At 37.7% G+C, this 24,921-nt stretch overlaps 1 long non-coding RNA gene, 9 other non-coding genes and 32 pseudogenes across 10 annotated transcripts; 1 reads left to right on the top strand and 41 right to left on the bottom strand.

Moving 5' to 3' along the window:
* Positions 1 to 39: 39 nt before the first annotated feature.
* On the bottom strand, positions 40 to 142 carry LOC149715344 (5S ribosomal RNA; annotated as a pseudogene).
* A 137-nt stretch (positions 143 to 279) lies between these two features.
* LOC149715343 (5S ribosomal RNA) lies at positions 280 to 398 on the bottom strand (annotated as a pseudogene).
* Positions 399 to 851: 453 nt separating this feature from the next.
* On the bottom strand, positions 852 to 970 carry LOC149715342 (5S ribosomal RNA; annotated as a pseudogene).
* A 122-nt stretch (positions 971 to 1,092) lies between these two features.
* Positions 1,093 to 1,195, bottom strand: LOC149715341 (5S ribosomal RNA; annotated as a pseudogene).
* A 135-nt stretch (positions 1,196 to 1,330) lies between these two features.
* LOC149715340 (5S ribosomal RNA) lies at positions 1,331 to 1,449 on the bottom strand (annotated as a pseudogene).
* A 136-nt stretch (positions 1,450 to 1,585) lies between these two features.
* LOC149715339 (5S ribosomal RNA) lies at positions 1,586 to 1,704 on the bottom strand (annotated as a pseudogene).
* Positions 1,705 to 1,825: 121 nt separating this feature from the next.
* Positions 1,826 to 1,944, bottom strand: LOC149715338 (5S ribosomal RNA; annotated as a pseudogene).
* A 122-nt stretch (positions 1,945 to 2,066) lies between these two features.
* LOC149715337 (5S ribosomal RNA) lies at positions 2,067 to 2,169 on the bottom strand (annotated as a pseudogene).
* A 1,862-nt stretch (positions 2,170 to 4,031) lies between these two features.
* Positions 4,032 to 6,067, top strand: LOC149715336 (uncharacterized). Its single transcript, XR_016371518.1, has 2 exons — positions 4,032 to 4,400; positions 4,719 to 6,067. It is a non-coding gene; the product is annotated as an uncharacterized LOC149715336 (long non-coding RNA).
* Positions 6,068 to 10,838: 4,771 nt separating this feature from the next.
* Positions 10,839 to 10,957, bottom strand: LOC149715335 (5S ribosomal RNA). The gene has a single exon (XR_016373625.1). It is a non-coding gene; the product is annotated as a 5S ribosomal RNA (ribosomal RNA).
* A 363-nt stretch (positions 10,958 to 11,320) lies between these two features.
* On the bottom strand, positions 11,321 to 11,439 carry LOC149715334 (5S ribosomal RNA; annotated as a pseudogene).
* Positions 11,440 to 11,802: 363 nt separating this feature from the next.
* On the bottom strand, positions 11,803 to 11,921 carry LOC149715333 (5S ribosomal RNA). Its single transcript, XR_016373632.1, has one exon. It is a non-coding gene; the product is annotated as a 5S ribosomal RNA (ribosomal RNA).
* Positions 11,922 to 12,043: 122 nt separating this feature from the next.
* LOC149715332 (5S ribosomal RNA) lies at positions 12,044 to 12,146 on the bottom strand (annotated as a pseudogene).
* Positions 12,147 to 12,284: 138 nt separating this feature from the next.
* LOC149715331 (5S ribosomal RNA) lies at positions 12,285 to 12,403 on the bottom strand (annotated as a pseudogene).
* Positions 12,404 to 12,766: 363 nt separating this feature from the next.
* LOC149715330 (5S ribosomal RNA) lies at positions 12,767 to 12,885 on the bottom strand. Its single transcript, XR_016373631.1, has one exon. It is a non-coding gene; the product is annotated as a 5S ribosomal RNA (ribosomal RNA).
* A 361-nt stretch (positions 12,886 to 13,246) lies between these two features.
* Positions 13,247 to 13,365, bottom strand: LOC149715329 (5S ribosomal RNA). The gene has a single exon (XR_016374253.1). It is a non-coding gene; the product is annotated as a 5S ribosomal RNA (ribosomal RNA).
* Positions 13,366 to 13,487: 122 nt separating this feature from the next.
* Positions 13,488 to 13,590, bottom strand: LOC149715328 (5S ribosomal RNA; annotated as a pseudogene).
* A 138-nt stretch (positions 13,591 to 13,728) lies between these two features.
* On the bottom strand, positions 13,729 to 13,847 carry LOC149715327 (5S ribosomal RNA; annotated as a pseudogene).
* A 362-nt stretch (positions 13,848 to 14,209) lies between these two features.
* LOC149715326 (5S ribosomal RNA) lies at positions 14,210 to 14,328 on the bottom strand. Its single transcript, XR_016373630.1, has one exon. It is a non-coding gene; the product is annotated as a 5S ribosomal RNA (ribosomal RNA).
* Positions 14,329 to 14,450: 122 nt separating this feature from the next.
* LOC149715325 (5S ribosomal RNA) lies at positions 14,451 to 14,553 on the bottom strand (annotated as a pseudogene).
* Positions 14,554 to 14,691: 138 nt separating this feature from the next.
* Positions 14,692 to 14,810, bottom strand: LOC149715324 (5S ribosomal RNA; annotated as a pseudogene).
* A 363-nt stretch (positions 14,811 to 15,173) lies between these two features.
* Positions 15,174 to 15,292, bottom strand: LOC149715323 (5S ribosomal RNA; annotated as a pseudogene).
* Positions 15,293 to 15,654: 362 nt separating this feature from the next.
* LOC149715322 (5S ribosomal RNA) lies at positions 15,655 to 15,773 on the bottom strand. Its single transcript, XR_016373629.1, has one exon. It is a non-coding gene; the product is annotated as a 5S ribosomal RNA (ribosomal RNA).
* A 122-nt stretch (positions 15,774 to 15,895) lies between these two features.
* LOC149715321 (5S ribosomal RNA) lies at positions 15,896 to 15,998 on the bottom strand (annotated as a pseudogene).
* Positions 15,999 to 16,136: 138 nt separating this feature from the next.
* On the bottom strand, positions 16,137 to 16,255 carry LOC149715320 (5S ribosomal RNA; annotated as a pseudogene).
* Positions 16,256 to 16,618: 363 nt separating this feature from the next.
* LOC149715319 (5S ribosomal RNA) lies at positions 16,619 to 16,737 on the bottom strand (annotated as a pseudogene).
* Positions 16,738 to 17,099: 362 nt separating this feature from the next.
* LOC149715318 (5S ribosomal RNA) lies at positions 17,100 to 17,218 on the bottom strand. Its single transcript, XR_016373628.1, has one exon. It is a non-coding gene; the product is annotated as a 5S ribosomal RNA (ribosomal RNA).
* Positions 17,219 to 17,340: 122 nt separating this feature from the next.
* Positions 17,341 to 17,443, bottom strand: LOC149715317 (5S ribosomal RNA; annotated as a pseudogene).
* A 138-nt stretch (positions 17,444 to 17,581) lies between these two features.
* On the bottom strand, positions 17,582 to 17,700 carry LOC149715316 (5S ribosomal RNA; annotated as a pseudogene).
* Positions 17,701 to 18,061: 361 nt separating this feature from the next.
* On the bottom strand, positions 18,062 to 18,180 carry LOC149715315 (5S ribosomal RNA). The gene has a single exon (XR_016373627.1). It is a non-coding gene; the product is annotated as a 5S ribosomal RNA (ribosomal RNA).
* A 122-nt stretch (positions 18,181 to 18,302) lies between these two features.
* On the bottom strand, positions 18,303 to 18,405 carry LOC149715314 (5S ribosomal RNA; annotated as a pseudogene).
* Positions 18,406 to 18,542: 137 nt separating this feature from the next.
* LOC149715313 (5S ribosomal RNA) lies at positions 18,543 to 18,661 on the bottom strand (annotated as a pseudogene).
* A 360-nt stretch (positions 18,662 to 19,021) lies between these two features.
* LOC149715312 (5S ribosomal RNA) lies at positions 19,022 to 19,140 on the bottom strand (annotated as a pseudogene).
* Positions 19,141 to 19,276: 136 nt separating this feature from the next.
* LOC149715311 (5S ribosomal RNA) lies at positions 19,277 to 19,395 on the bottom strand (annotated as a pseudogene).
* Positions 19,396 to 19,517: 122 nt separating this feature from the next.
* Positions 19,518 to 19,620, bottom strand: LOC149715310 (5S ribosomal RNA; annotated as a pseudogene).
* Positions 19,621 to 21,648: 2,028 nt separating this feature from the next.
* Positions 21,649 to 21,767, bottom strand: LOC149715309 (5S ribosomal RNA). Its single transcript, XR_016372370.1, has one exon. It is a non-coding gene; the product is annotated as a 5S ribosomal RNA (ribosomal RNA).
* A 123-nt stretch (positions 21,768 to 21,890) lies between these two features.
* Positions 21,891 to 22,009, bottom strand: LOC149715308 (5S ribosomal RNA; annotated as a pseudogene).
* Positions 22,010 to 22,145: 136 nt separating this feature from the next.
* LOC149715307 (5S ribosomal RNA) lies at positions 22,146 to 22,264 on the bottom strand (annotated as a pseudogene).
* Positions 22,265 to 22,627: 363 nt separating this feature from the next.
* On the bottom strand, positions 22,628 to 22,746 carry LOC149715306 (5S ribosomal RNA; annotated as a pseudogene).
* A 363-nt stretch (positions 22,747 to 23,109) lies between these two features.
* On the bottom strand, positions 23,110 to 23,228 carry LOC149715305 (5S ribosomal RNA; annotated as a pseudogene).
* A 360-nt stretch (positions 23,229 to 23,588) lies between these two features.
* On the bottom strand, positions 23,589 to 23,707 carry LOC149715304 (5S ribosomal RNA; annotated as a pseudogene).
* Positions 23,708 to 23,844: 137 nt separating this feature from the next.
* LOC149715303 (5S ribosomal RNA) lies at positions 23,845 to 23,963 on the bottom strand (annotated as a pseudogene).
* Between the last annotated feature and the right edge of the window lie 958 nt (positions 23,964 to 24,921).

Genomic DNA, 24,921 nt, shown 5'->3' with positions numbered 1-24,921 from the left:
ATATCTGGTGGAATTTAAAAGAGGAAACAAAAGTGAAAAAGCCAACGGCACGCAGTATTCCCAAGTACTGTATGCGCTCGACGCTGCTTAACTTCGGTGATTGGACGAGAACCGGTGTTTTCAGCGTGATATGGCCGTTGCCTAGAGTGCTAGATAATAATTCGAATTTAAATTAAGTGAGACAATTTGACCTTCATCTTTTTAAAACAATAACAATAAAAAAACCTGTTTGCTTTTTTCATATCTATTAAAATTTAAAAGAGGAAAAAAAAACGAAAAAGCCAACGGCACGCAGTGTTCCTAAGTGGTCTCCCTCCCAAGTACTGACTGTGCTCGACGCTGCTTAACTTCGGTAATCGGACGAGAACCGGTGTATTCAGCGTGATATGGCCGTTTCCGAGAGTGCTAGTTAATAATTTGAATTTAATTAACTTTCATCTTTATAAAACAATAACAAAAAGAAGATATGTTTGCTTTTTTCATATCTGGTGGAATTTGAAAGAAGAAACAAAAGTGAAAAATCCAACGGCACGCAGTATTCCCAAGTACTGTATGCTCTCGACGCTGCTTAACTTCGGTAATCGGACGTGAACCGGTGTTTTCAGCGTGATATGGCCGTTGCACGCAGTATTCCCAAGTACTGACTGCGCTCGACGCTGCTAACGTCGGCGGTCGGACGAGAACCGGTGTTCTCAGCGTGATATGGCCGTTGCCGAGAGTGCTAGATAATAATTCGAATTTAAATTAAATGAGACAAATTAACCTTCATCTTTTTAAAACAATAACAAAAAGAAAATATGTTTGCTTTTTTCATATCTATTGGAATTTAAAAGAGGAAAAAAAAGTGAAAAAGCTAACGGCACGCAGTGTTCCTAAGTGGTCGCCCTCCCAAGTACTGACTGCGCTCGACGCTGCTTAACTTCGGTTATCGGACGAGAACCGGTGTATTCAGTGTGATATGGCCGTTGCCGAGAGTGCTAGTTAATAATTTGAATTTAATTAACCTTCATCTTTATAAAACAATAACAACTAGAAGATACGTTTGCTTTTTTCATATCTTTTGCAATTTAAAAGAGGAAACAAAAGTGAAAAAGCCAACGGCACGCAGTATTCCCAAGTACTGTATGCGCTCGACGCTGCTTAACTTCGGTGATCGGACGAGAACCGGTGTTTTCAGCGTGATATGGCCGTTGCCTAGAGTGCTAGATAATAATTCGAATTTAAATTAAGTGAGACAATTTGACCTTCATCTTTTTAAAACAATAACAAAAAAAAACCTGTTTGCTTTTTTCATATCAATTAAAATTTAAAAGAGGAAAAAAAGTGAAAAAGCCAACGGCACGCAGTGTTCCTTAGTGGTCTCCCTCCCAGGTAGTGACTGCGCTCGACGCTGCTTAACTTCGGCTATCGGACGAGAACCGGTGTATTCAGCGTGATATGGCCGTTGCCGAGAGTGCTAGATAATAATTCGAATTTAAATTAAGTGAGACAAATTAACCTTCATCTTTTTAAAACAATAACAAAAAGAAAATATGTTTGCTTTTTTCATATCTATTAAAATTTAAAAGAGGAAAAAAAGTGAAAAAGCCAACGGCACGCAGTGTTCCTTAGTGGTCTCCCTCCCAGGTAGTGACTGCGCTCGACGCTGCTTAACTTCGGCTATCGGACGAGAACCGGTGTATTCAGCGTGATATGGCCGTTGCCGAGAGTGCTAGTTAATAATTTTAATTTAATTAACTTTCATCTTTATAAAACAATAACAAAATGAAAACATGTTTGCTTTTTTCATATCTATTAAAATTTAAAAGAGGAAAAAAAGTGAAAAAGCCAACGGCACGCAGTGTTCCTTAGTGGTCTCCCTCCCAGGTAGTGACTGCGCTCGACGCTGCTTAACTTCGGCTATCGGACGAGAACCGGTGTATTCAGCGTGATATGGCCGTTGCCGAGAGTGCTAGTTAATAATTTTAATTTAATTAACTTTCATCTTTATAAAACAATAACAAAAAGAAGATATGTTTGCTTTTTTCATATTTGGTGGAATTTGAAAGAGGAAACAAAAGTGAAAAAGCCAACGGCACGCAGTATTCCCAAGTACTGTATGCGCTCGACGCTGCTTAACTTCGGTTATCGGACGAGAACCGGTGTATTCAGCGTGATATGGCCGTTGCCGAGAGTGCTAGTTAATAATTCGAATTTAAATTAAGTGAGACAAATTAACCTTCATCATTTTAAAACAATAACAAAAAAAAACATGTTTGCTTTTTACCTCTCCGAGTGACGTATGTCACGGAGAGGTTCTGTAACGATCGTGTGTGTCTGTGTGTCTGTCTGTGTGTGTGTGTGTCTGTTGTTACACCCACGTGACCGCGTTCGCAGTTTCCAAATCGGAGCAAACGTGTTCGCCATTTCCGAACTGCTTTCACAGTCACGGAAATGGCTCCTCTACTTGAGTTCTCACACCACCATCTTCTTTTCTTTGTCCATCCCACACGGACACCAGTCTGTACTTACTGGCTTCTAATCACCACCATCTTTTTGTCTTCGTTCATCCCACATGGACACCAGTCTGTATATACTGGCTTCTAATCACCACCATTTTCTGGTCTTCGTCCATTCCACTTGGACACCAGTCTGTACATACTGGCTTCTAATCACCACCATCTTCTGGTCTTTGTCCATCCCACTTGGACACCAGTCTGTGCATACTGGCTTCTAAACACCACCATCTACTGGTCTTCCGTCTATTCCACATAGACACCAATCTGTCTCATTGCCTTCGAACTCCATCGTCATCGTTTGGTTTAAGACATTCGCGGCGATCAGCTAGGGTTACGAGAAACGTCTAGCCTCCCTAGAGTGGGTTGTCCACCAAAGGTTTTCGCAATTGCGGTTGTTCTTGCTTTGAAGTGTAGTTCGACACCCTTATATACTACCTATTTGAGCAAGGCGAAGCAACCGGCGTATGCCTCATTTCAAACGCCAGTATTAGTCAGGTCTCTGAAGAATGTTTAATTGTTCTTTATCAAAACGATGTAACGCTCAATAAGGCAAACAACTGACGAAGAAAATATTTAATACTAATTATATTTATTTTAATATTTAAGATAATCTTGTTTCTCAACTCAAAATTAATACGGAAAGAGTTAAAAAGCAGCTTATGTTTTTGTCTGTGTGTGTCCGTCCATTGTTACACTAGTGCGTCGCGTTAGCAGTTAGCCTTGTGTTGATGTGTTAAGAAATCATACAGAACCTTAATATTCCCTTTTTCCATAATATAAAGTGAATATGTGGAAGTATTTTTCGTAATTATGATGCATTTAGTACTTTTGTGGCTTTAAAACTCTGTTTCATTTTGATATTCCAAAGATTTTTTTAATATTGTTATTTGAAATGGCTGTTAATTTATTACTTAAGCTATACTACATCTGTATATAGAATAATCCTTGGTTTAGTGATTTCATGAAGAAAACTAAGACCTAGACTCCGGCGGGTATAACAAGCGTTATTCGCAATAGTCTTAGTGAAACAAAGAGTAAATAATTGAGGCCTGAGGTGAAGTAAACTTTTGGCTTTGATTTTCGTGTCTGAAATGAAGAGACATTAACGGTTCAGAGTAAAAGTTAAATACACTATTAAATAATTCTAGGAGAGCGATAGCTCTCTTAGATAAGACCTCATACCGACTTCAATGTATAAGGATGGTTTTTTGATTGGTTATAACTTTTTTTGTATCGTATTAACTGCTTTGAAAAAATTCCACAGAACTACAATTCGGGCCCTCAATATGTGGTTAAAATTTCAAGAAGATCCACCCATTAGTTTATTGTATAAAAAATAAAGTTGCTAAGGGTGGTTTTCATTTCCATAAAATTAATCAGCCCTTTTGGTGAAAAAGTTAAATTTTCCCATAGAAATAACATGGAGTTTTTTTCAAATTTAGCCATTTTGTCGCCACCCTTTTGAAATGAAATATTCGTTTGTTACGTTTGGGAACGGTTTTATATCAAAATTTAAACCTTGTTCTAGGACCATTTTTAAGGTTTTTGAGAAAAATTAATTTTAAGTATGTTTAATTTAAAATTTTAAAAACTACCCCAATCTGCGATATTTTAGCATGGATACACTGTTTTATTAGTAGATATCAGCGCGACCAATATTGGCCTTTTTTTACGTATAGTTGCCTCATAATAATCCGATTGTTTATTCTTAATGCCTTTTGGTTGAAATGGCCTATCGATAGTGAGATAAGACTGCTTTAATAGCTCTTTTCCCCTTTTTCACCCCGTTTGTGGCCGCCATTTTTTTTTAAGGGGAAAACATTTTAGAGTGGGTCCTTTTTCGTTGTCATTTTCATATGTTTTGAGGATTTGCTCATGGATGGATTTTAAATATAATATAAAGTAGGTTTCAAGCTTTAATATAAGCCTAATTTCATAATTTTCCACCTTTTTATTGTCCCACAATCTATTTGTAAACTTGGCACTTTTTTTAAGGCGGTGAAATTGCGCTAAGCCTTGGCTTAACGTTAATTTTTGCCGTTTATAAAAATGTTTATTTCTCGTTGCCCGTTACTTCGCCTTCTCGTATCGTCGTACTTTAAAAGTTTAGACTTTGAAAGTAGTGCTTTGTTTTCTTAAATATTACTTAATTGTATAAAATTTCAATATTATAATTGCCTAAAACGTCCGTATTAACGAATTCAATGTTTTTTGTTGAAGGGACGCGCCTTGCATTTGAATTTCGTTCCCTCGAAACTACCCCCTTTAAGAGACCGGCCGCCGGAGGCTTTTTCTTTTACGCCCTCTCGGTCGCTCGTTCAGCCCCGATTCCCCCGAAAACAGCTGTAGTGAGTGACTCTGTTATTTACCAAAAATGTATGCGGTCAGTGTGTTGTTTTTGCATTTTAATGCTTCTAATCGTGGTGCACGTCGAGGTTTACGAATCCAACGTGTGTTGCGTAATGAAAATCAAGGGTGGATACTATATGATCTAATGATCTATGCTTTAAAAGGAATTTGACGGCGACAGTCATGCAAAAACGGTATTAGGCCTTGCCAAAAGTTGACTAAGCTATAGTGAGCCTTCGTCAGTCAATGATATAAGAAATTGACCCTCGGATATCCTCTGACTAGGAGATGGTTATAAAGTTACTAACTCTCGATTTTGGAGGTAGATACTGTCTAGTGACACTTAAAGTAACGACTTAATCTTATAAACAGACTAACATCATAAGCCCATATCGTAAATTCACCGATGTTGATATCTAAGCTTACTTGAAATACCAATACCAATTTTTTTAACTCAATGAATCTTAAATATCAACATCAAAAATTATCTACTGAAAGAGATATCTACTAATATTCCATTCAAATTTCTCGCAACATTTCAAATTAACGAATAGAAATGTGCAAATGAAGTTCAAACTGATTAATTGGGCAAATTGCTATATTGGTCACCATTACCGATCACAGATAGATTTGCGCCCTTCAGTAGTGTTTATTATGCTTGTAAAATGGTAAGCGAAATCTGTGATTAAAGTTTAAAATAGACATGAGCAAAAAGGGCTTTATAAATATCAACTCGATTACCGAATATCTAAATTTGACCAAAATTAAAAAAATATTCTCTTCGTGATTAAAAATCTTGTTTGAAGCAGCAAGCGGCCATCTAATCCTTATTTACCTTATTTTGAATTAAAAAAAAAATAGGTTAATACCTCTTTCAGTAGATGATTCATTGATATTTCAGTTTCATTGAGTTTAAAAAAAATTAGTTCCACCATTGGTTGATTTTCAATATTGACCAATCGATAATCACAAATTTTAATAACTAAATCACAAAAACCGGTTCAAAACCATATTAGTTTTGAAACGATTAAATTATAATTTTAAACATATATATACTAGTTAATTCCTCGTAGTCGTAGGTAATTAGTTTATTTCCTTAGTGAAAATAATGCTGAATATTATATACACAAAGTAAATAATAAATTGACTTCTAAAATTTAAATGTAAAGTGTGTGCATTATTTCCCAATTAATAAAAGATATCCACCTATTTTTCATTCAAATTAATTACTAATTTGTGGATAATGGATAGAAAATGTCGAGCTCTTAAAATAGTATTACAATTTTTTTTAATTAAATAATTATTAATAAATTTCAATAAAATAAATTCTGGTTAAATACATAACACTACTTTTTATTAAGTTTCTGAAATTATCAGAGCTAAATATCAAAGAGACACATAATTAATTGTTCTCATAAGGTGAAAACCCAGCTGACTTATAGCGTTTTCCTTTGGGTCCTCGCGGAGCGCTCCCAAGGAGCAATAAAAATGGTAGTAGTAGTTTCCAGCTTCGTTAAAGACTGTTTTTGAAGCATAGGATCTCCTAATTTTATTCCTCCATGGGAGCGCTCCGCGAGGACCCTAATAGCGAATTCCACTTACTGCTCTCGGAGCGCTCCCATGGAGCAATAAATATAGGAGACCCTGATTTAGCATAAACAGTCTTTAACGAAGCCGAGAACTACTTCTCCCATTTATATAGCTCCATGGGAGCGCTCCGCGAGCAGTCAGTGGAAATCGCTATAAGGAAAACGCTATTAGAAGTAAAAAAATACCAGGCTGTCAGGCTGTCTCTTACACAACAGAGTTGGCCATTCTCGCTTATGAGAAATGAATCCTTGTCATATGCATCTCTGGACTTTAGGAGCTCCAGGACTCCCAACTGAATCAGGGTGGGAAATAGGAATTTTTTTAAAACTAGACATTGGGCCAGCGACCCCCTGCCCAGGAATAAATAAATAAACTGGTCCATGACCATTGACCAGGGCGCGGCGTCTGCTAAACTAAAGAAGTGGGTAATTAAAATAGTTGAGATAATGTCTGGACCCTGGTTACCCTAGAATTTCCATTATGGTCGTGTGGACCACTGCTCACCCTCCGATTTAATTTTTAAACTGGTCATTTTCCCGGTGCCACAGCCTTATTTGCAACGCTGATCTGAAGATTTCTTTTGACCGGACCATAGCCTACTCGATCACGCGCAACACGTCGCAAGCTGCTTGCGCTATAGCGCGAGTCAGGGTGGGAAATAAGGATTTTTTTAAACTGGACATTAGGCCAGAGACCCTCCTGACTTGGAATAAATAAACTGGTCCCTGACCATTGGCCAGAGCACGTCGTCTGCTAAGCTAAGGAAGTGGATAATTAAAGTATTAGAATTTTAATGTGTGGACTCTGGTTACCCTTGAATTTTTTAGTAGTCTCGTGGACCACTGACCCCCCTCCGATTTAATTTTTGAACTGTACCAGGCAATTTTTAAACTCGTCATTTGCCCTGTGTTACCGCCTTATTTCCCACGCTGGCGCGAGTTGCTTTGCGTTGTCGAGTGCGTGATGGAGCGGGCTATGCCTGGAGTCCCAACCCCCGTTACTTACTACCAAAATACCCACTAGCATAGCCCACTCGATCACGCTCTCTTTTCCCCGGCTACATATTTTGAAGAGGGCACTTTTTAGGCGTATTTTTAACAATCTTGGATCACCTTTGTGGACTTTTAGGGTAGCCCTTATAAATTGAGTCTTCATTGCCCTGACTATATTGTGTTTAAGGTTTATAAGCTTAATATCAAACAGACGTTAAGGCCCGTTCAGACGACACTCTTTTTCTCGCTACGCTCGCTGTGCTGAGCTCATCAGATTTTCTGGCTTCACCAGCCTCTAGAAAATGCACTGTTCACACGGTCAAAATTTTCTCATTCTTGATCTCGGGAAAGCGAGAAAAAAAGTTGAAAAAATTCAACTTTTTTTCTCTCTTTGCTCGGCACAGCCAATAGAGTGCTTCCGAAATGACGTTATTCTTTGTTGTGTAGTCTGCTACTTTGTAGAAATGTGTTTTCTTCGGTTTCACTGGTCCGAATCCCTTAAAATTTTACTGATAAGGATTTTAAATTATCGTGCAAAGTTTTAAAACGATTAGTTGTTTTCCAAAAAATTCATTAAAGTTTTATATATGCATAATTTAAACCTTTTTTAAGAAAAGAAATATTCGTTTTAAAACTTTGCACACGATAATTTATAACCCTTCAATATATATCTCATTAAAATTTCAAGGGATTCGAACCAGCGAAACCGAAGAAAACACATTTCCACAGAGTAGCAGACTACACAACAAAGAATGACGTCATTTCGGAAGCACTCTATTGGCTGTGCCGAGCAAAGAGAGAAAAAAAAGTTGAATTTTTTCAACTTTTTTTCTCGCTTTCCCGAGATCAAGAATGAGAAAATTTTGACCGTGTGAACAGTGCATTTTCTAGAGGCTGGTGAAGCCAGAAAATCTGATGAGCTCAGCACAGCGAGCGTAGCGAGAAAAAGAGTGTCGTCTGAACGGGCCTTTAGTTAATGCTACAAAAAAGTTCGAAATTGATAATCTTGGATCGTCTTTGAGAAGTTTTAAGGATATCCGAATTTCATATTGGGCTTATGAAAAGTTTGAGCTAAAGGTTAAACAGACATAAATCAGCGTCTTAAAAAATTGTGTAAAACTGTCAATTTGGTTCGATTTGTGGAATTTTTAGGGGAGCGCCCCGCGTTTCAATAAAGGGTTGTAAAAAATTGTATTATGTTAATTACAATAAGAATACAAACTTTCAATGAGTTACGTTTTTATTTTTTGGAGTATCATTATAAATAAATGACTGATTGAGCTAAAGTTACGGTCGCTTTTATATATGTTTCTGCTTAGTGTAGATTTTGAAAATGTAAAACAGTTTCTTAACAATCTTAATTAAAATGAAGACTGAAGGAACAGATATTAGTCAAAAATGTCTTGATTAGAATCAAGTCCTAAAAAGTATCGATAAGACTGAGGTTATCACTTGACTGAAGGATCAGATATTAACTTTTCTTTTTAATTGAAACTTAAAGGCATGCTTAAGAAAAAACAACGTTCCATTACCGTTTTCCGTTGAAATAACTTATTTTACAGGTAATCAATTTCAAAAATTTACTTATCTCGGGTTTTCGGGCACAATTCCATTCCCCCAAAACATTTTATCATTACATTAATTACTTTTCAGAGATAACGTGTCAAAATAAGCTTTAAAACAATAAAAAACTGAATGAGCGGTCTGTTTAGCCATGACCAAAACCTTCAAATCAGTGTTGCTAATGTTAGAAAGTGGATGTTCCCACTTCCATTTTAAAAATTTGCCGCATTTCCCACACCCCCTTTTTTACAGTCATATTTATCTGGACTATTTTATCATACTAAGTTTAATATGGAATATCACTCCGCATGGCTTTGACAATATGTACAAATGCTTTAAAGCTTTAAAATTCTCAAAATATGCTTTCTTTTTTTCAGTGCCAAACTTAAAATCACCGAATTTATTTCAAAATGTCGCTTGAAATTATTAAACCGAATAAAATTTTCGAAAATGCACTTATTTTAACTGTGCAGTTAAAATTAGTGCATTTTTGAAAATTTTGCACTATTAACCCTTGAACAGGAAAATTCCGACATTTGATTGATTTCGGAAAAATATTACTTTTTCCCCACAGAGCCTAAAACCAAACCTAAATCTCCCACGATGTGGGAAATTACCCACACATTGGCAACACTGCTTTAAAAACTTATAACAAGCACACTTTCGAGACATGTTCTGAACAAATTAGTGCTTAACCCTCTAATAGTACGACCACGGAGAATTGATGTAAACTGTAGTTGAAATATATTCATGTGCGACCTGCGGCACTGAATGGTCTCTAACCATTGTTTGAAACTAGAGAGAGAAATAGTGAGCAGCATTAATCATGTCCTGAGCTATGAGAATGAACAGTATGACTGTTGACTGAAGTACACTAGACATTACATCATTTTGCATAACCACGAGTAAAAATCTAACTGTCCCTACTTAATTTTCCGCCATTGTTTTAAAACGTATCCACTGCGAAGCATGCCGGGCACAAATGAGGGAACCTTTTAAAACTCAATGTCATACACGTACTCTCTCAAAAGTAATTAATGTAATGATAAAATGTTTTGGGGGAATGGAATTGTGCCCGAAAACCCGAGATAAGTAAATTTTTGAAATTGATTACCTGTAAAATAAGTTATTTCAACGGAAAACGGTAATGGAACGTTGTTTTTTCTTAAGCATGCCTTTAAGTTTCAATTAAAAAGAAAAGTTAATATCTGATCCTTCAGTCAAGTGATAACCTCAGTCTTATCGATACTTTTTAGGACTTGATTCTAATCAAGACATTTTTGACTAATCAGGTTAAGATTTTATAATAGAAGAAAAGATCATGGTGGCAATTAGATTAGTAAAAGGGCTTATGGTAAACTGGTAGTAGCTACAGACTTATTATTCTCTTTATGGTGCGCATTGACTATTAGTGCGTCTAGCTAAAATTTAGTTTTGGTGTTATTTAACGTTAACATTCATGTTGGCAAACTAAGAATATTGTTGAGGTGAGACGAGACGATAGTGTTTACACTGCAAACCAGTTGTGAATGTAGCTATCAGAATATAGGGTAAACAACTGAAGCGTAGACTTCATTTCCTGTTCTTTTCCCCATTAACTGATTTCCATGTAACCAAGATTTATCCTTATTCGATGTGAAATGTCGTCTGCTTTACTGTACATTCGCTACGTTTGGAATACTGCTTCAATATTTCGTAAATTTTTACTTCAAAAAAGTGAAATAATTCCATATCTAGGTAAATAAGTTTGTAGTAGTAGACCTCTTGACTCGGAGAGGTAATATTTTGGTTTTCCCAACTTGTTTCATATCTATTAAAATTTAAAAGAGGAAAAAAAAAGTGAAAAAGCCAACGGCACGCAGTGTTCCTAAGTGGTCTCCCTCCCAAGTACTGACTGCGCTCGACGCTGCTTATCTTCGGTGATCGGACGAGAACCGGTGTTTTCAGCGCGATATGGCCGTTGCCGAGAGTGCTATTTAATAATTTGAATTTAATTAACCTTCATCTTTATAAAACAATAACAAAAAGAAGATATGATTGCTTTTTTCATATCTGATGGAATTTAAAAGAGGAAACGAAAGTGAAAAAGCCAACGGCACGCAGAGTTTCGAAGTACTGACTGCGCTCGACGCTGCTTAACTTCGGTGGTAGGACGAGAACCGGTGTTTTCAGCGTGATATGGCCGTTGCCGAGAGTGCAAGATAATAATTCGAATTTAAATTAAGTGAGACAAATTAACCATCATCTTTTTAAAACAATAACAAAAAGAAAATAAGTTTGCTTTTTTCAAATCTATTGGAATTTAAAAGAGGAAAAAAAATATGAAAAAGCTAACGGCACGCAGTGTTCCTAAGTGGTCGCCCTCCCAAGTGCTGACTGCGCTCGACGCTGCTTAACTTCGGTTATCGGACGAGAACCGGTGTATTCATCGTGATATGGCCGTTGCCGAGAGTGCTAGTTAATAATTTGAATTTAATTAACCTTCATCTTTATAAAACAATAACAAAAAGAAGATACGTTTGCTTTTTTCATATCTGGTGGAATTTAAAAGAGGAAACAAAAGTGAAAAAGCCAACGGCACGCAGTATTCCCAAGTACTGTATGCGCTCGACGCTGCTTAACTTCGGTGATCGGACGAGAACCGTTGTTTTCAGCGTGATATGGGCGTTGCCTAGAGTGCTAGATAATAATTCGAATTTAAATTAAGTGAGACAATTTGACCTTCATCTTTTTAAAACAATAACAAAAAAAAAACCTGTTTGCTTTTTTCATATCTAATAAAATTTAAAAGAGGAAAAAAAAAACGAAAAAGCCAACGGCACGCAGTGTTCCTAAGTGGTCTCCCTCCCAAGTACTGACTGCGCTCGACGCTGCTTAACTTCGGTGATCGGACGAGAACCGGTGTTTTCAGCGCAATATGGCCGTTGCCGAGAGTGCTATTTAATAATTTGAATTTAATTAACCTTCATCTTTATAAAACAATAACAAAAAGAAGATATGATTGCTTTTTTCATATCTGATGGAATTTAAAAGAGGAAACGAAAGTGAAAAAGCCAACGGCACGCAGAGTTTCGAAGTACTGACTGCGCTCCACTCTGCTTAACTTCGGTGGTCGGACGAGAACCGGTGTTTTCAGCGTGATATGGCCGTTGCCGAGAGTGCAAGATAATAATTCGAATTTAAATTAAGTGAGACAAATTAACCATCATCTTTTTAAAACAATAACAAAAAGAAAATAAGTTTGCTTTTTTCAAATCTATTGGAATTTAAAAGAGGAAAAAAAATGTGAAAAAGCTAACGGCACGCAGTGTTCCTAAGTGGTCGCCCTCCCAAGTGCTGACTGCGCTCGACGCTGCTTAACTTCGGTTATCGGACGAGAACCGGTGTATTCATCGTGATATGGCCGTTGCCGAGAGTGCTAGTTAATAATTTGAATTTAATTAACCTTCATCTTTATAAAACAATAACAAAAAGAAGATACGTTTGCTTTTTTCATATCTGGTGGAATTTAAAAGAGGAAACAAAAGTGAAAAAGCCAACGGCACGCAGTATTCCCAAGTACTGTATGCGCTCGACGCTGCTTAACTTCGGTGATCGGACGAGAACCGTTGTTTTCAGCGTGATATGGGCGTTGCCTAGAGTGCTAGATAATAATTCGAATTTAAATTAAGTGAGACAATTTGACCTTCATCTTTTTAAAACAATAACAAAAAAAAAACCTGTTTGCTTTTTTCATATCTAATAAAATTTAAAAGAGGAAAAAAAAAACGAAAAAGCCAACGGCACGCAGTGTTCCTAAGTGGTCTCCCTCCCAAGTACTGACTGCGCTCGACGCTGCTTAACTTCGGTGATCGGACGAGAACCGGTGTTTTCAGCGCAATATGGCCGTTGCCGAGAGTGCTAGCTAATAATTTGAATTTAATTAACCTTCATCTTTATAAAACAATAACAAAAAGAAGATACGTTTGCTTTTTTCATATCTGGTGGAATTTAAAAGAGGAAACAAAAGTGAAAAAGCCAACGGCACGCAGTATTCCCAAGTACTGTATGCGCTCGACGCTGCTTAACTTCGGTGATCGGACGAGAACCGTTGTTTTCAGCGTGATATGGGCGTTGCCTAGAGTGCTAGATAATAATTCGAATTTAAATTAAGTGAGACAATTTGACCTTCATCTTTTTAAAACAATAACAAAAAAAAACCTGTTTGCTTTTTTCATATCTATTAAAATTTAAAAGAGGAAAAAAAAACGAAAAAGCCAACGGCACGCAGTGTTCCTAACTGGTCTCCCTCCCAAGTACTGACTGCGCTCGACGCTGCTTAACTTCGGTGATCGGACGAGAACCGGTGTTTTCAGCGCAATATGGCCGTTGCCGAGAGTGCTATTTAATAATTTGAATTTTATTAACCTTCATCTTTATAAAACAATAACAAAAAGAAGATATGATTGCTTTTTTCATATCTGATGGAATTTAAAAGAGGAAACGAAAGTGAAAAAGCCAACGGCACGCAGAGTTTCGAAGTACTGACTGCGCTCGACGCTGCTTAACTTCGGTGGTCGGACGAGAACCGGTGTTTTCAGCGTGATATGGCCGTTGCCGAGAGTGCAAGATAATAATTCGAATTTAAATTAAGTGAGACAAATTAACCATCATCTTTTTAAAACAATAACAAAAAGAAAATAAGTTTGCTTTTTTCAAATCTATTGGAATTTAAAAGAGGAAAAAAAATGTGAAAAAGCTAACGGCACGCAGTGTTCCTAAGTGGTCGCCCTCCCAAGTGCTGACTGCGCTCGACGCTGCTTAACTTCGGTTATCGGACGAGAACCGGTGTATTCATCGTGATATGGCCGTTGCCGAGAGTGCTAGTTAATAATTTGAATTTAATTAACCTTCATCTTTATAAAACAATAACAAAAAGAAGATACGTTTGCTTTTTTCATATCTGGTGGAATTTAAAAGAGGAAACAAAAGTGAAAAAGCCAACGGCACGCAGTATTCCCAAGTACTGTATGCGCTCGACGCTGCTTAACTTCGGTGATCGGACGAGAACCGTTGTTTTCAGCGTGATATGGGCGTTGCCTAGAGTGCTAGATAATAATTCGAATTTAAATTAAGTGAGACAATTTGACCTTCATCTTTTTAAAACAATAACAAAAAAAAACCTGTTTGCTTTTTTCATATCTAATAAAATTTAAAAGAGGAAAAAAAAAACGAAAAAGCCAACGGCACGCAGTGTTCCTAAGTGGTCTCCCTCCCAAGTACTGACTGCGCTCGACGCTGCTTAACTTCGGTGATCGGACGAGAACCGGTGTTTTCAGCGCAATATGGCCGTTGCCGAGAGTGCTATTTAATAATTTGAATTAAATTAACCTTCATCTTTATAAAACAATAACAAAAAGAAGATATGATTGCTTTTTTCATATCTGATGGAATTTAAAAGAGGAAACGAAAGTGAAAAAGCCAACGGCACGCAGAGTTTCGAAGTACTGACTGCGCTCCACTCTGCTTAACTTCGGTGGTCGGACGAGAACCGGTGTTTTCAGCGTGATATGGCCGTTGCCGAGAGTGCAAGATAATAATTCGAATTTAAATTAAGTGAGACAAATTAACCATCATCTTTTTAAAACAATAACAAAAAGAAAATAAGTTTGCTTTTTTCAAATCTATTGGAATTTAAAAGAGGAAAAAAAATGTGAAAAAGCTAACGGCACGCAGTGTTCCTAAGTGGTCGCCCTCCCAAGTGCTGACTGCGCTCTACGCTGCTTATCTTCGGTGATCGGACGAGAACCGGTGTTTTCAGCGCGATATGGCCGTTGCCGAGAGTGCTATTTAATAATTTGAATTTAATTAACCTTCATCTTTATAAAACAATAACAAAAAGAAGATATGATTGCTTTTTTCATATCTGATGGAATTTAAAAGAGGAAACGAAAGTGAAAAAGCCAACGGCACGCAGAGTTTCGAAGTACTGACTGCGCTCGACGCTGCTTAACTTCGGTGGTAGGACGAGAACCGGTGTTTTCAGCGTGATATGGCCGTTGCCGAGAGTGCAAGATAATAATTCGAATTTAAATTAAGTGAGACAAATTAACCATCATCTTTTTAAAACAATAACAAAAAGAAAATAAATTTGCTTTTTTCAAATCTATTGGAATTTAAAAGAGGAAAAAAAATGTGAAAAAGCTAACGGCACGCAGTGTTCCTAAGTGGTCGCCCTCCCAAGTGCTGACTGCGCTCGACGCTGCTTAACTTCGGTTATCGGACGAGAACCGGTGTATTCATCGTGATATGGCCGTTGCCGAGAGTGCTAGTTAATAATTTGAATTTAATTAACCTTCATCTTTATAAAACAATAACAAAAAGAAGATACGTTTGCTTTTTTCATATCTGGTGGAATTTAAAAGAGGAAACAAAAGTGAAAAAGCCAACGGCACGCAGTATTCCCAAGTACTGTATGCGCTCGACGCTGCTTAACTTCGGTGATCGGACGAGAACCGTTGTTTTCAGCGTGATATGGGCGTTGCCTAGAGTGCTAGATAATAATTCGAATTTAAATTAAGTGAGACAATTTGACCTTCATCTTTTTAAAACAATAACAAAAAAAAACCTGTTTGCTTTTTTCATATCTAATAAAATTTAAAAGAGGAAAAAAAAAACGAAAAAGCCAACGGCACGCAGTGTTCCTAAGTGGTCTCCCTCCCAAGTACTGACTGCGCTCGACGCTGCTTAACTTCGGTGATCGGACGAGAACCGGTGTTTTCAGCGCAATATGGCCGTTGCCGAGAGTGCTATTTAATAATTTGAATTAAATTAACCTTCATCTTTATAAAACAATAACAAAAAGAAGATATGATTGCTTTTTTCATATCTGATGGAATTTAAAAGAGGAAACGAAAGTGAAAAAGCCAACGGCACGCAGAGTTTCGAAGTACTGACTGCGCTCCACTCTGCTTAACTTCGGTGGTCGGACGAGAACCGGTGTTTTCAGCGTGATATGGCCGTTGCCGAGAGTGCAAGATAATAATTCGAATTTAAATTAAGTGAGACAAATTAACCATCATCTTTTTAAAACAATAACAAAAAGAAAATAAGTTTGCTTTTTTCAAATCTATTGGAATTTAAAAGAGGAAAAAAAATGTGAAAAAGCTAACGGCACGCAGTGTTCCTAAGTGGTCGCCCTCCCAAGTGCTGACTGCGCTCTACGCTGCTTATCTTCGGTGATCGGACGAGAACCGGTGTTTTCAGCGCGATATGGCCGTTGCCGAGAGTGCTATTTAATAATTTGAATTTAATTAACCTTCATCTTTATAAAACAATAACAAAAAGAAGATATGATTGCTTTTTTCATATCTGATGGAATTTAAAAGAGGAAACGAAAGTGAAAAAGCCAACGGCACGCAGAGTTTCGAAGTACTGACTGCGCTCGACGCTGCTTAACTTCGGTGGTAGGACGAGAACCGGTGTTTTCAGCGTGATATGGCCGTTGCCGAGAGTGCAAGATAATAATTCGAATTTAAATTAAGTGAGACAAATTAACCATCATCTTTTTAAAACAATAACAAAAAGAAAATAAATTTGCTTTTTTCAAATCTATTGGAATTTAAAAGAGGAAAAAAAATGTGAAAAAGCTAACGGCACGCAGTGTTCCTAAGTGGTCGCCCTCCCAAGTGCTGACTGCGCTCGACGCTGCTTAACTTCGGTTATCGGACGAGAACCGGTGTATTCATCGTGATATGGCCGTTGCCGAGAGTGCTAGTTAATAATTTGAATTTAATTAACCTTCATCTTTATAAAACAATAACAAAAAGAAGATACGTTTGCTTTTTTCATATCTGGTGGAATTTAAAAGAGGAAACAAAAGTGAAAAAGCCAACGGCACGCAGTATTCCCAAGTACTGTATGCGCTCGACGCTGCTTAACTTCGGTGATCGGACGAGAACCGTTGTTTTCAGCGTGATATGGGCGTTGCCTAGAGTGCTAGATAATAATTCGAATTTAAATTAAGTGAGACAATTTGACCTTCATCTTTTTAAAACAATAACAAAAAAAAAACCTGTTTGCTTTTTTCATATCTAATAAAATTTAAAAGAGGAAAAAAAAACGAAAAAGCCAACGGCACGCAGTGTTCCTAAGTGGTCTCCCTCCCAAGTACTGACTGCGCTCGACGCTGCTTAACTTCGGTGATCGGACGAGAACCGGTGTTTTCAGCGCAATATGGCCGTTGCCGAGAGTGCTATTTAATAATTTGAATTTAATTAACCTTCATCTTTATAAAACAATAACAAAAAGAAGATATGATTGCTTTTTTCATATCTGATGGAATTTAAAAGAGGAAACGAAAGTGAAAAAGCCAACGGCACGCAGAGTTTCGAAGTACTGACTGCGCTCCACTCTGCTTAACTTCGGTGGTCGGACGAGAACCGGTGTTTTCAGCGTGATATGGCCGTTGCCGAGAGTGCAAGATAATAATTCGAATTTAAATTAAGTGAGACAAATTAACCATCATCTTTTTAAAACAATAACAAAAAGAAAATAAGTTTGCTTTTTTCAAATCTATTGGAATTTAAAAGAGGAAAAAAAATGTGAAAAAGCTAACGGCACGCAGTGTTCCTAAGTGGTCGCCCTCCCAAGTGCTGACTGCGCTCTACGCTGCTTAACTTCGGTTATCGGACGAGAACCGGTGTATGCATCGTGATATGGCCGTTGCCGAGAGTGCTAGCTAATAATTTGAATTTAATTAACCTTCATCTTTATAAAACAATAACAAAAAGAAGATACGTTTGCTTTTTTCATATCTGGTGGAATTTAAAAGAGGAAACAAAAGTGAAAAAGCCAACGGCACGCAGTATTCCCAAGTACTGTATGCGCTCGACGCTGCTTAACTTCGGTGATCGGACGAGAACCGTTGTTTTCAGCGTGATATGGGCGTTGCCTAGAGTGCTAGATAATAATTCGAATTTAAATTAAGTGAGACAATTTGACCTTCATCTTTTTAAAACAATAACAAAAAAAAAACTGTTTGCTTTTTTCATATCTAATAAAATTTAAAAGAGGAAAAAAAAACGAAAAAGCCAACGGCACGCAGTGTTCCTAAGTGGTCTCCCTCCCAAGTACTGACTGCGCTCGACGCTGCTTAACTTCGGTGATCGGACGAGAACCGGTGTTTTCAGCGCAATATGGCCGTTGCCGAGAGTGCTATTTAATAATTTGAATTAAATTAACCTTCATCTTTATAAAACAATAACAAAAAGAAGATTGGATTGCTTTTTTCATATCTGATGGAATTTAAAAGAGGAAACGAAAGTGAAAAAGCCAACGGCACGCAGAGTTTCGAAGTACTGACTGCGCTCCACTCTGCTTAACTTCGGTGGTCGGACGAGAACCGGTGTTTTCAGCGTGATATGGCCGTTGCCGAGAGTGCAAGATAATAATTCGAATTTAAATTAAGTGAGACAAATTAACCATCATCTTTTTAAAACAATAACAAAAAGAAAATAAGTTTGCTTTTTTCAAATCTATTGGAATTTAAAAGAGGAAAAAAAAGTGAAAAAGCTAACGGCACGCAGTGTTCCTAAGTGGTCGCCCTCCCAAGTACTGACTGCGCTCGACGCTGCTTAACTTCGGTTATCGGACGAGAACCGGTGTATTCAGTGTGATATGGCCGTTGCCGAGAGTGCTAGTTAATAATTTGAATTTAATTAACCTTCATCTTTATAAAACAATAACAAATAGAAGATACGTTTGCTTTTTTCATATCTTTTGCAATTTAAAAGAGGAAACAAAAGTGAAAAAGCCAACGGCACGCAGTATATCCAAGTACTGTATGCGCTCGACGCTGCTTAACTTCGTTGATCGGACGTGAACCGGTGTTTTCAGCGTGATATGGCCGTTGCCGAGAGTGCTAGTTAATAATTCGAATTTAAATTAAGTGAGACAAATTAATCTTCATCTTTTTAAAACAATAACAAAAAAAACATGTTTGCTTTTTTTATATCTATTAAAATTTAAAAGAGGGAAAAAAAGTGAAAAAGCCAACGGCACGCAGTGTTCCTAAGTGGTCTCCCTCCCAAGTACTGACTGCGCTCGACGCTGCTTAACTTCGGTGAACGGACGAGAACCGGTGTATTCAGCGTGATATGGTCGTTGCCGAGAGTGCTAGTTAATAATTCGAATTTAAATTAAGTGAGACAAATTAACCTTCATCATTTTAAAACAATAACAAAATGAAAACATGTTTGCTTTTTTCATATCTATTAAAATTTAAAAGAGGAAAAAAAGTGAAAAAGCCAACGGCACGCAGTGTTCCTTAGTGGTCTCCCTCCCAGGTAGTGACTGCGCTCGACGCTGCTTAACTTCGGCTATCGGACGAGAACCGGTGTATTCAGCGTGATATGGCCGTTGCCGAGAGTGCTAGTTAATAATTTTAATTTAATTAACTTTCATCTTTATAAAACAATAACAAAAAGAAGATATGTTTGCTTTTTTCATATTTGGTGGAATTTGAAAGAGGAAACAAAAGTGAAAAAGCCAACGGCACGCAGTATTCCCAAGTACTGTATGCGCTCGACGCTGCTTAACTTCGGTTATCGGACGAGAACCGGTGTATTCAGCGTGATATGGCCGTTGCCGAGAGTGCTAGTTAATAATTCGAATTTAAATTAAGTGAGACAAATTAACCTTCATCATTTTAAAACAATAACAAAAAAAACATGTTTGCTTTTTACCTCTCCGAGTGACGTATGTCACGGAGAGGTTCTGTAACGATCGTGTGTGTCTGTGTGTCTGTCTGTGTGTGTGTGTGTCTGTTGTTACACCCACGTGACCGCGTTCGCAGTTTCCAAATCGGAGCAAACGTGTTCGCCATTTCCGAACTGCTTTCACAGTCACGGAAATGGCTCCTCTACTTGAGTTCTCACACCACCATCTTCTTTTCTTTGTCCATCCCACAGGGACACCAGTCTGTACTTACTGGCTTCTAATCACCACCATCTTTTTGTCTTCGTTCATCCCACATGGACACCAGTCTGTATATACTGGCTTCTAATCACCACCATTTTCTGGTCTTCGTCCATTCCACTTGGACACCAGTCTGTACATACTGGCTTCTAATCACCACCATCTTCTGGTCTTTGTCCATCCCACTTGGACACCAGTCTGTGCATACTGGCTTCTAAACACCACCATCTACTGGTCTTCCGTCTATTCCACATAGACACCAATCTGTCTCATTGCCTTCGAACTCCATCGTCATCGTTTGGTTTAAGACATTCGCGGCGATCAGCTAGGGTTACGAGAAACGTCTAGCCTCCCTAGAGTGGGTTGTCCACCAAAGGTTTTCGCAATTGCGGTTGTTCTTGCTTTGAAGTGTAGTTCGACACCCTTATATACTACCTATTTGAGCAAGGCGAAGCAACCGGCGTATGCCTCATTTCAAACGCCAATATTAGTCAGGTCTCTGAAGAATGTTTAATTGTTCTTTATCAAAACGATGTAACGCTCAATAAGGCAAACAACTGACGAAGAAAATATTTAATACTAATTATATTTATTTTAATATTTAAGATAATCTTGTTTCTCAACTCAAAATTAATACGGAAAGAGTTAAAAAGCAGCTTATGTTTTTGTCTGTGTGTGTCCGTCCATTGTTACACTAGTGCGTCGCGTTAGCAGTTAGCCTTGTGTTGATGTGTTAAGAAATCATACAGAACCTTAATATTCCCTTTTTCCATAATATAAAGTGAATATGTGGAAGTATTTTTCGTAATTATGATGCATTTAGTACTTTTGTGGCTTTAAAACTCTGTTTCATTTTGATATTCCAAAGATTTTTTTTAATATTGTTATTTGAAATGGCTGTTAATATATTACTTAAGCTATACTACATCTGTATATAGAATAATCCTTGGTTTAGTGATTTCATGAAGAAAACTAAGACCTAGACTCCGGCGGGTATAACAAGCGTTATTCGCAATAGTCTTAGTGAAACAAAGAGTAAATAATTGAGGCCTGAGGTGAAGTAAACTTTTGGCTTTGATTTTCGTGTCTGAAATGAAGAGACATTAACGGTTCAGAGTAAAAGTTAAATACACTATTAAATAATCAGGTTAAGATTTTATAATAGAAGAAAAGATCATGGTGGCAATTAGATTAGTAAAAGGGCTTATGGTAAACTGGTAGTAGCTACAGACTTATTATTCTCTTTATGGTGCGCATTGACTATTAGTGCGTCTAGCTACAATTTAGTTTTGGTGTTATTTAACGTTAACATTCATGTTGGCAGACTAAGAATATTGTTGAGGTGAGACGAGACGATAGTGTTTACACTGCAAACCAGTTGTGAATGTAGCTATCAGAATATAGGGTAAACAACTGAAGCGTAGACTTCATTTCCGGTTCTTTTCCCCATTAACTGATTTCCATGTAACCAAGATTTATCCTTATTCGATGTGAAATGTCGTCTGCTTTACTGTACATTCGCTACGTTTGGAATACTGCTTCAATATTTCGTAAATTTTTACTTCAAAAAAGTGAAATAATTCCATATCTAGGTAAATAAGTTTGTAGTAGTAGACCTCTTGACTCGGAGAGGTAATATTTTGGTTTTCCCAACTTGTTTCATATCTATTAAAATTTAAAAGAGGAAAAAAAAGTGAAAAAGCCAACGGCACGCAGTGTTCCTAAGTGGTCTCCCTCCCAAGTACTGACTGCGCTCGACGCTGCTTAACTTCGGTGATCGGACGAGAACCGGTGTTTTCAGCGCGATATGGCCGTTGCCGAGAGTGCTATTTAATAATTTGAATTTAATTAACCTTCATCTTTATAAAACAATAACAAAAAGAAGATATGATTGCTTTTTTCATATCTGATGGAATTTAAAAGAGGAACAAAAAATTGAAAAAGCCAACGGCACACAGTGTTCCTAAGTGGTCTCCCTCCCAAGTACTGACTGCGCTCGACGCTGCTTAATTTCGGTGATCGGACAAGAACCAGTGTATTCAGCGTGATATGGTCGTTGCCGAGAGTGCTAGTTAATAATTCGAATTTAAATTAAGTGAGACAAATTTACCTTCATCATTTTAAAACAATAACAAAATGAAAACATGTTTGCTTTTTTCATATCTATTAAAATTTAAAAGAGGAAAAAAAGTGAAAAAGCCAACGGCACGCAGTGTTCCTAAGTGGTCTCCCTCCTAAGTAGTGACTGCGCTCGACGCTGCTTAACTTCGATTATCGGACGAGAACCTTTGTATTCAGCGTGATATGGCCGTTGCCGAGAGTGCTAGTTAATAATTTTAATTTAATTAACTTTCATCTTTATAAAACAATAACAAAAAGAAGATATGTTTGCTTTTTTCATATTTGGAGGAATTTGAAAGAGGAAACAAAAGTGAAAAAGCCAACGGCACGCAGTATTCCCAAGTACTGTATGCGCTCGACGCTGCCTAAATTCGGTTATCGGACGAGAACCGGTGTATTCAGCGTGATATGGCCGTTGCCGAGAGTGCTAGGTAATAATTCGAATTTAAATTAAGTGAGACAAATTAACCTTCATCATTTTAAAACAATAACAAAATGAAAACATGTTTGCTTTTTTCATATCTATTAAAATTTAAAAGAGGAAAAAAAAGTGAAAAAAGCCAACGGCGCGCAGTGTTCCTAAGTGGTCTCCCTCCCAAGTAGTGACTGCGCTCGACGCTGCTTAACTTCGATTATCGGACGAGAACCTTTGTATTCAGCGTGATATGGCCGTTGCCGAGAGTGCTAGTTAATAATTTTAATTTAATTAACTTTCATTTTTATAAAACAATAACAAAAAGAAGATATGTTTGTTTTTTTCATATTTGGAGGAATTTGAAAGAGGAAACAAAAGTGAAAAAGCCAACGGCACGCAGTATTCCCAAGTACTGTATGCGCTCGACGCTGCTTAAATTCGGTTATCGGACGAGAACCGGTGTATTCAGCGTGATATGGCCGTTGCCGAGAGTGCTAGATAATAATTCGAATTTAAATTAAGTGAGACATATTAACCTTCATCTTTTTAAAACAATAACAAAAAGAAAATATGTTTGCTTTTTTCATATCTATTGGAATTTAAAAGAGGAAAAAAAAAGTGAAAAAGCTAACGACACGCAGTGTTCCTAAGTGGTCGCCCTCCCAAGTATTGACTGCGCTCGACGCTGCTTAACTTCGGTTATCGGACGAGAACCGGTGTAATCAGCGTGATATGGCCGTTGCCGAGAGTGCTAGTTAATAATTTGAATTTAATTAACCTTCATCTTTTTAAAACAATAACAAAAAGAAGATACGTTTGCTTTTTTCATATCTTTTGCAATTTAAAAGAGGAAACAAAAGTGAAAAAGCCAACGGCACGCAGTATACCCAAGTACTGTATGCGCTCGACGCTGCTTAACTTCGTTGATCGGACGTGAACCGGTGTTTTCAGCGTGATATGGCCGTTGCCGAGAGTGCTAGTTAATAATTCGAATTTAAATTAAGTGAGACAAATTAACCCTCATCTTTTTAAAACAATAGCAAAAAAAACATGTTTGCTTTTTTCATATCTATTAAAATTTAAAAGAGGAAAAAAAAGTGAAAAAGCCAACGGCACGCAGTGTTCCTAAGTGGTCTCCCTCCCAAGTACTGACTGCGCTCGACGCTGCTTAACTTCGGTGAACGGACGAGAACCGGTGTATTCAGCGTGATATGGTCGTTGCCGAGAGTGCTAGTTAATAATTCGAATTTAAAATAAGTGAGACAAATTAACCTTCATCATTTTAAAACAATAACAAAATGAAAACATGTTTGCTTTTTTCATATCTATTAAAATTTAAAAGAGGAAAAAAAAGTGAAAAAGCCAACGGCACGCAGTGTTCCTTAGTGGTCTCCCTCCCAAGTAGTGACTGCGCTCGACGCTGCTTAACTTCGGCTATCGGACGAGAACCGGTGTATTCAGCGTGATATGGCCATTACCGAGAGTGCTAGTTAATAATTTTAATTTAATTAACTTTCATCTTTATAAAACAATAACAAAAAGAAGATATGTTTGCTTTTTTCATATTTGGTGGAATTTGAAAGAGGAAACAAAAGTGAAAAAGCCAACGGCACGCAGTATTCCCAAGTTCTGTATGCGCTCGACGCTGCTTAACTTCGGTTATCGGACGAGAACCGGTGTGTTCAGCGTGATATGGCCGTTGCCGAGAGTGCTAGTTAATAATTCGAATTTAAATTAAGTGAGACAAATTAACCTTCATCATTTTAAAACAATAACAAAAAAAACATGTTTGCTTTTTACCTCTCCGAGTGACGTATGTCACGGAGAGGTTCTGTAACGCTCGTGTGTGTGTGTGTGTCTGTCTGTGTGTGTGTGTCTGTTGTTACACCCACGTGACCGCGTTCGCAGTTTCCAAATCGGAGCAAACGTGTTCGCCATTTCCGAACTGCTTTCACAGTCACGGAAATGGCTCCTCTACTTGAGTTCTCACACCACCATCTCCTGGTCTTTGTCCATCCCACACGGACACCAGTCTGTACTTACTGGCTTCTAATCACCACCATCTTTTTGTCTTCGTTCATCCCACATGGACACCAGTCTGTATATACTGGCTTCTAATCACCACCATTTTCTGGTCTTCGTCCATTCCACTTGGACACCAGTCTGTACATACTGGCTTCTAATCACCACCATCTTCTGGTCTTTGTCCATCCCACTTGGACACCAGTCTGTGCATACTGGCTTCTAAACACCACCATCTACTGGTCTTCCGTCTATTCCACATAGACACCAATCTGTCTCATTGGCTTCGAACTCCATCGTCATCGTTTAGTTTAAGACATTCGCGGCGATCAGCTAGGGTTACGAGAAACGTCTAGCCTCCCTAGAGTGGGTTGTCCACCAAAGGTTTTCGCAATTGCGGTTGTTCTTGCTTTGA

Source organism: Phalangium opilio, unplaced genomic scaffold (genome assembly GCF_054372755.1).
Source record: "Phalangium opilio isolate 3A_F unplaced genomic scaffold, DU_Popi_V2 ptg000009l_1, whole genome shotgun sequence".
Classification (NCBI taxonomy): Eukaryota; Metazoa; Arthropoda; class Arachnida; order Opiliones; family Phalangiidae; genus Phalangium; species Phalangium opilio.
Note: the sequence above shows the minus strand (reverse complement) of the source record. Positions and strands in the feature narration are given on the sequence as shown.